This window comes from Tamandua tetradactyla, chromosome 13 (assembly GCF_023851605.1).
Source record: "Tamandua tetradactyla isolate mTamTet1 chromosome 13, mTamTet1.pri, whole genome shotgun sequence".
Taxonomy (NCBI): Eukaryota; Metazoa; Chordata; class Mammalia; order Pilosa; family Myrmecophagidae; genus Tamandua; species Tamandua tetradactyla.
Window position 1 is genome coordinate 86,416,027 of NC_135339.1, and position 7,750 is coordinate 86,423,776.

The following is a 7,750-nucleotide window of genomic DNA, read 5'->3' on the forward strand; positions in this document are numbered from 1 at the left end:
TCAGAGTGTCGTGCAAATCACTCTAAATGTGATCTTGGTAACCTAACCTCCTTTTCGAGCTTCTATTTCCCAGCGACAATGTTGTGGAGACTGGCTTCAGCTGTAATTGTGTTAAAATGCTCAGAAAAGATTGAATCAGACTGTAAAAGTTCAAATAAAGATACCCTTTGTTTTCCAGAGTTATTGCTATGATGCTAGAGGCCTAGAAAAAGGTAAAATTAACAGAGCTCTTTCTAACGTGTGCCTATATACTGAATCTGGGCCCAGATATATTTTTATTTGAATTAGTGACCAATATAAAAATCACTTAAGCATCCTGACTTCTGGCTTTCCTGAGAAGTAAGAAACTCTAGTGATCCTGGGAAGCATTTTGGTGTAGTGCTAAGGTACTGTGGTCTGGGCTGCCCTTCACCCCATTCCTGGTTCAGCCCACCCCTTTTCTGGGCCTAATTTTGAGTCTCAGCTTGAATGAACTCAAGATGGTGCATCCTCGCACAAAGCCACCTACTCGCCTGGCAAACCAGCCAGGGCAGATGGCTATTTGCCTTTCAGGGATTGCACAAGGATCTGTAGAAACGACTCACCCTGATTTGGCCTCCCACTAATGTCTAGTCTTTGGGGGGCTTTGGGCAACTCCCCATGGTGAGGCGCCTGGGAATTAGCAAGTGATACCAACAGAGGCATGCTGATAGAAAGAACCTCACATTTCTCTAGTCTACAATTATTTTTCTGTTGTCTGATCCGTGGTAAGTACAGAACTTATGTCAGGCTGATATAAATCAGCCTCTGGCATTTAGGCCGAGTGGGATGATTGATAGTAACTTAAATGTGTAAGCTGATACTGTTAATTTTTTGGAAGATTGACACATCCCCAGGAGAACACATCATTTGTTTGTAGGGCACGGAGGCTGTCTATCATGTTTTCCTTTCCCACAGAAAGTACTTTTCTTTTAAGAAGGATATTAATTCTTTTGTGTAGGAAACATGACACACAGGATATAAATGTACTTGAACAGGCAAGGACGATGAAACACAACTAATTATATTCTCTGGTTGTCTATACCACACAGGACAAACCCACTGTACTTCTGGTGCCTTTAGGCATTCGTTGGAAAAGTTGGCATGCCTTTGAATCCATTTCTAATGTATAGAAAAAGACCATGCTTTTCTCCAAAAAGTAAAAACAGTTAATAAAATGGCAGCATATGCTCTACTTCTGAGAAAAATGATACCTTATGCTTTCTTTCCATTATTGCAAAGAGAAAGTAGAGTGCTTTTGCTGAAAACTTTTCAAAGTGGAAGAAAATCCTGCCTAGAGAGCTTCAGGGTGTGGTCACCACAACTTGGATTTTTTGGCCCCAACATGGATGCCCTGAACAGGGAAAGATGTGCAGCAGCCTGGCTGATTCTGCTGCCCTGAGATAACACAACCTCAGCTTCCTTGCTATCTAATAGATGAGGAGAGAAAGACCAGCTGGACATATTAAAGGCTGCGTCTAGCTTTGACATTTTCTAAGTGTCATCTTGACATCTCCATGGGCACCTGAAGCAGAGGATCATTTTGAGTAAGCCCTAGAATGACTGACATATGCTGCCACAATCTCCAATAGCCACAATCCTGCCCTGGCCCCTTACCCTCTCTCACCTGGACTGGTGTAGCCTCCACTGGTCTCCTCCATTCCTTGCTCTTTTCCCCTGGCAACCCCTTCCTGTTGCTATCAAAACTTTCTTCCTAAAATACAGATCAAAGGGACGGGCAAAAGATCACCCATTCAAATATGAAATTAAGTATTATGTGTGAAGACACGAAGAATTGATCCCATCAACTTAAGCAGACCATGTAGAGAGGTTGGTTGTATGTTTTTCCTAGGACATCTCATACTCTTGCAGTTAGAGAATCTGCAGCTCTTAATCTTCCCAAACCCAAAAGGCTTGAGGATCACCCCCAGTCTCAAACCTCTCTCCAGAAATCCACTCTCTTGGACAAATGTGTATATCCTGCAGAACCTTTTCTTTGTCTCCTTCCTGGGTGATTCGTACCTACAAAGTAGCAGAATGCATCAACACAATTTGCCTCAATTTGAGATCTGCCTCACCTGATTCTCTCTACAAGTAATCCCATGATCTGTTCTGAAGGATCCCACCGGGGCTCAAACATCAAAGGGAACCCCGAAGAATGTCTCTAAAATGGCTTTTCAGTGAGGACAGAGATATTTCTTGTTTCCTTCCCTGACTGTATCTCTGATGCCCAGAGCCTGGCAAATAGGTGGCCAGCCAACAAGTATTTGTCAGATGAATGAGTGGATGAATGAACAACAGTGTTCAACCCAACTCCCAGCTCCTGCCTCCCCTCCAGTTACCAGCTGTTTAGGATGCCTTGAACACAACAGTGTTGAAGGGAGATGAGATAGAGTCCCGAATCTTCCCAGCCCAGGGGATTGCAGCAGGCAACTCAGAGCCCTCTCTACTCGGCCGTCACATGCCCAGCTCCTTTTCCCTGATCCAGCTCCCAGCAATGCCTTTGGTGGCTGTCACCAGTGTCCCTCAGTCCACCCCTGCCTTCGACTTCACTATTCTTTCCTACTGGCAGTGTCCTGCTTCAAACACTGCATTTCTGCTTTCAGACCCAGGCTCTCCTCTGATACCCAGGGGTTTACTGGATCTTGAAAATGCAGGGCAGTGAACACCCTGGGGACACCCCATAATTTGTGGGGAAAGGAGAAGATGGCTGAAAGCTCCTGCCTCCATCCTTCACACGGACAACAGGGGCTGCCGTTGCTTGTGCTGCAGCTGACTCAGCTTCTCCTCTTCCCCTCTTGCTCTCCCCAGCTCTCGCCTCTGTGAGCTTCCTGTGCTCACCCCCCACTCCAAATAAAGTCCCTGCACCCCCGTTCTTGTCTCAGACTTTCAGGGGACCCAAATCAAAGCAAAATTTTTAGAAAAAATTTCCCACGGTGGGCATTTTTCTGCTCCAAAGTCCCATTTTGCCAACCTTTTAATTATCCTTTTGCAATTCTCTCAAAACTTCTGCTTCTTGATACTGCAAAGAAATTGGGCAAGTGTCGATCATTGGCAGGCCTCGTTTCCACAACATAAAATGGAAATAATTACACCCATCTTCACCAATCTCCCTGCTGTCCCGGGAGACAGCCCCGGGGACACTAATGCCTGTGGAATGCTTACAAAAGGACTGGATTTGCCAAATTTAGGTTGGCAATTAAATCCTAAGGCCAGTCCTGCAGTTTCTTGATCTTTTAAAAGCCTATTTATCTTCCTTTCTCAAGAACGAAACAATTTTTCCACTCCGTTTATTAAATGAAAGCTTTTTAATGTGCCTATTTTTAGACTCAAGTAACTACTCTCCAAAATATCCCCATTCCTTCTCCACGGGAAGCCGCGCTCCCCACTCCTCTCTGTATTTCTTGGAATTATATGTGTCACCTTTGCTGAGTTCTCCCCAGGCCCATCGACACCGGACCTGGCACCCTAAGGCCTGCACGAACCTGCTCCTTTATCCTTTCTGGCATCTTCTGCTTTTTCCCACCTGTGGTAGTTAGATTCGGTTGTCAACTTGGCCAGGTGAAGGCACCTAGTTCTGTTGCTGTGGACATGAGCCAATGGTACATGAACCTCATCTGTGGTTGATTACATCTGCAGTCGACTAGGAGGTGTGCCTGCTGCAATGAATGATGTTGGACTTAATTGGCTGGTGCTTAAATGAGAGACCTCAACGTAGCACAGCCAAGCAGCTTGACACACCTTATGTTGGCACTTGCAGCTCAGCCCAGGCCTTTGGAGATGCAGAAAGGAATCACCTTGGGGAAAGTTGTTGGAACCCAGAGGCCTGGAGAGAAGGCCAGCAGAGATTACTCTGAGCCTTCCCATGTAAGAAAGAACCTCAGATGAAAGCTAGCTGTCTTTCCTCTGAAGAACTAACAAAATAAATCCCTTTTTATTAAAAGCCTATACATCTCTGGTGTGCTGCATTCCGGCAGCTAGCAAACTAGAGCACCATCTGATGTATTTTTTTTTCTTCTCAAAGTCCTCATGTATTTCCTCAAATGCAACATAACTCTTGTCCCTTGTGGTCTGTTGGGTGCTGAGTCACCTTCCAAATCCAGCTTCTGATCACTTTTCTTGCCTGACACCATCTCTGCAAAATATCCCAGAGCTGACCAGCCTCGAAGGTGTGAGTCAAAATACACGTGCATGCCTCCATTGTCCCCTGTGGCAAGGTCACTGCAATCTCAGAGTCCTCAGTGCCCATCGGGGTGGGAGGTGGCACTCAATAAAGGCTTTTGGCACCAAAGTTAATCTAATGACCCACCTGCATGTAAGGAAACCCACAATGTAATACTTGGAAGCAGGACACAATAATTCCTTCGTGGAAGACCAGGCAGTGCCACATGCTTGTTGGAACGGTGGGACTCCATTTCTGTGCAGGTGTCTTTGCATCTCAACTATAAGGGATCCCAGGCAGTGACGCCAATACTTGGGTCTCTTTCCATTTAAGGCCTGCCCCCACTCCCACTCCCTTTCCTAGCTCCTCCTCTCCCTCCCACAGGCTGAGCTGGGACCTGATTGACCAGCACCCAAGACAGGCTTTGGTCAGTGTTTTCCTACTGGGCAAGGTTACTGTGCTTCAGAGGCAGGACCTGCGTTCAGCCCCTATTGAGCCCTGACTCGAGCTTACACAGTGTCGGGCTTCTTGGAGTGCATGCACAGAATAGCGAGTGCTGTAGACATTACTGGACCCAAGACTGCCGCTGGGGATGGGAAGGTGTGAGTCTGTGGCTGGAGAAGCCTGCATGGCTCAGCTCTCCATAAAGTGACCGTCTGATGCCCCCCTCTGTGCTCATCCTCCTTTGAGCCTCTGGGGTGGGCTGGAGGTGTCTGGCAGGGAAGGACTTGAGTCTTTCTCCATCTCGGGCCTTACCACCCTCTGAAGCACCAGGACCCACCTTGATTTTGGAGGCTCCCTTGCATCGAAAACACTGGGTGTCAGTGCAACGAACCCACAGCGTGATGGAAATGGCTCCACAATCCAAACTGAGGCTGAGTGTGGGGGGAGACTGTGGTTGCTGGCACGGAGGGCAAAATCAAAGAATCCACATCCTGTGGCCTGGGGATCAGACAGCCTAAACAAATACTCCTGTGAGCTAATGTGCTGGGGTTGTCCTTTCCACAGTAAAGGGGGTCGGGGTCAGGTGAGAGCCTCGCACAGCTTCTCCTGCAGCAAGTCTTGCACAGCCCCTCCTGGCCAGGCAGCCAAGTAACCGTGACCTTCTCCAGCCTCCATTATTCATTTGCATAATGAGAGTTACTGTCAGTAGCAAATAAAACAATGAACATGCAAACCCTCTGCAAATGGCAAAGTGCCATACAAATGAAAGGGGGAAAAAAAGATTTACCCAATATTCTTTTTAAAAAGAAAGGAAAAAAACCTGAAGGTGGTAGAATTGATTTAATAAAACAGAAGGGTCCCTTGTTTCCTGGGTGCTTGTTCTGTCAGTACCACACAGGATGAGTTACTTCATCAGCTCCTTTAGAATTACTTAAGTGGTCCTGCGTGGCAGTCACTGCTGTCCCATTTGGATGATCCGAGCCTGAGCAAGACCAAATGACCGGCTTGGAGTAACAAGTGACACTTGATAGCAAGTGCCAGAGTCTGAATTCAAGCCTATTTTTCTCTCCTTCCAATGCCTGAACCTTTTCCTCTCTACCACCTCACTCAAAAACCCACCCCTATACAAGCAAGATGCAATTTTTTTTTGTTAGGGTTTTAGGAGAAACATAGGTAATTTAATCCCTAATGAAGTGGCTAAGGAAACAAGCAAGCACTTTTGGAAGCTCATTATTTTTTCTTTTATCTTGAGATATTCTTTACTTATTGATCAGCTAGGAGGTGCAAAGCAATGTTTTGAAATGTCATGCTTATATTCTCCGCAAATGTGGACTTTTCCAGGGTCACAGATAGGAATTTACTAGAATGAAAGTTCCTATCCAAAAGTGTGAATGTAACAGCATTACAACTTCAGCAAGGCCAGGACACCAGAGCATTTTCATTCTCACTTTATAATACTTAACAATGGCTGCGGAGTATAAGGTGATACCCAGCGGCAGCTTGAGAAAGAGCAGAGATAGGAGGCAATTTGGTGAGAATGTTCATAAAGGGCCTCGGCGTATAATTGAACATCTGAAAACCAGAGCTAAAAATACCCTAGTAACAAGGTTATTCTGTTTGGTCACAGTTTAGCATTTGGGCTTCTGATTTCTAAAGTTCTGGGGCAGACTAAATTAGATAAATGCATGCAAAAATGTTCCTGAGTTCAGTCTGCTAATGGGCTGGAGATGCTGACTCGTACATCAGAGAGACCTGAATTTGAGCCTTATGTCAATTAGAATAAAGTTCTCCTGCATATATTATAAAACCCTCAATGACTGAGGCCAAAATGAGGTAGACTGGAAATGTCTAGAGGGAGACAACTTGGGACTGATGTGATGGCCCTTTGGTGTCTTCAGGTCCCAGGTTTGCCATCATCAGTGCTTACCTTCTCTTTTTAAGGTGAGTGTTCTAGCTTGCTAGCGGCCAGAATGCAACACACCAGAGAAGGATTGGCTTTTAATAAAAGGGGATTTATTTTGTTAGTTCTTCGGAGGAAAGGCAGCTAACTTTCATCTGAGGTTCTTTCTTATGTGGGAAGGCTCAGGGTAATCTCTGCTGGCCTTCTCTCCAGGCCTCTGGGTTCCAACAACTTTTCCCAGGGTGATTCCTTTCTGCATTTCCAAAGGCCTGGGCTGAGCTGCGAGTGCTGAGATGAGGTATGCTGAGCTGCTTAGGCTGTGCTACGTTGTGCTGTCTCATTTAAGCACCAGCCAATTAAGTCAAACGTCATTCATTGCAGCAGACATGCCTCCTAGCTGACTGCAGATGTAATTAGCAACAGATGAGGTTCAGGTACCATTGGCTCATGTCCCCAGCAACAAAACTAGGTGCCTTGGCTTGGCCAAGTTGACAACTGAATCTAACTACCACATGTCCACTCCTTGTCAACTTGGCAACTACACGCATTACCGTAAACAATATTAAGGTACAAAAACTTCTCTTCTGGCTATGGACCTGTGACTCTCAAAACAAGTTGTCTGGTGCCAATATGCAAAGGAGGGACAGTCACAAGATCCACAGGGAGAAACTGGAAGGAAAACCTGCAGGGCAAACACTATTGGATTTCAAAGTCTGAAAGTCATTTATCCTTCAGCTTTAGAAAGTGGCAGTCCCATCTTTCCTGAGGGCCTATGCAGTGGCCCGCCTCTTTCCAAATCAACCTCAGGGAACACTGAGGAGACCACCTTTTTCTCAGCTCCACTCCCTCTAGGCATCAGGGCCATGTCTGGGCTCTCTGCCATTTCCGGGACACATGCTCAACCCCTCCATGTGGTGGTAGTCAGGCTTTCCCCAGTCCCCCAAGGAGCGTGCTGTACCTTCTCCAAGGCCTAAGGCTGTATGACTCTTCCACTGCAATAAAGTGGAAAGCTCATCCTCGCCCTCGTCCTCTTTATGTATATGGGTGGGTCCACTCTCCCGGCCGAGGTTTCATGGCTTCAGATCCGAGCTTCCATGGTTCTCACTCTGCAAACTCCAATCTCTCCCTTTTGTGTCCACCTTTGTCCAGGTTGGCAGTGGTTCCCTTTACACCAACAGTCTCTTTAAGCACTCCAGGACTTCTCCACCATTCTCTTCACAGTTCCT